Source organism: Octopus bimaculoides, chromosome 23 (genome assembly GCF_001194135.2).
Source record: "Octopus bimaculoides isolate UCB-OBI-ISO-001 chromosome 23, ASM119413v2, whole genome shotgun sequence".
NCBI classification, from domain to species: domain Eukaryota; kingdom Metazoa; phylum Mollusca; class Cephalopoda; order Octopoda; family Octopodidae; genus Octopus; species Octopus bimaculoides.
The window spans coordinates 18,286,871-18,287,781 of NC_069003.1; positions in this window are offsets into that span (position 1 = coordinate 18,286,871).

Genomic DNA, 911 nt, shown 5'->3' on the forward strand with positions numbered 1-911 from the left:
GATGTTACCATCTGGGGACTATCTCTTACCCATTGATAATAAAAAGACTGAAAGGAGGTCTGCAACCAAATAACTTTACTCAAAATAACACTTTGCAACTGAATCAGTAGAGGCAAAGATGCCTCTCCTTTACTTGATAATTTATGCACCACACTGCAGAAATCACAATCTAAGTATATCTCAAAGCAAACTCTTAAACTGTTGTACCATTGAATTACAAATAATGCTCATCTTTTATGCTCGGGTGACGCTACAGCTTCCAAGAGTACAACTGTATTCGTCTTGGCTGAGGAAAAATGACTAAAATGTCTAGTTAGCAGTTTGACCAGGAGGAACAATTTCTGTGTAGGCAATTCCTTTTGCATCAATGAAACAAATCAGTATCATTTTGACATTAGACTTCACTTGACATACTTTTGGGGGGCATGGTGACATGAAATGCTTCCATTAACTTGATTGCTGCTTCCTCTCCGGGTCATAGCCATAGCACCAGCTTTCATAACCAGAGATGATCTTTGGAAAAAGGTCTGGATTAACTTCTAACTGTTCTTTTGGTTCATGACACACATTTAGCCATGACTTCTTTTGATCTTCCATGAGCAAGCAAAGCACAAATTTTGCTGCAACTCTTCTCATTTGCAATTCCTTGCTCAAAATTCGTTGGCAGGAGCTCCAGGATACACCAGTCATATCAACAAGTTTGTCAATTATTCAGCGATGGTTCCCCAAGATCAGTTCATGAATTTTCATGATGTTTTCATTCATTTGGGAGGTTGACAGTTGCCCTGAACGAGGTTGGTCTTCAAGCCACAAGTGACCATTCTTAAAGCATGAAAAACCATTCGTAAACTTGTGTTTTGCTCATGGTAGCATCATTGCAAGCTATTTGAAGCATCAGAACTGTTTCAGCC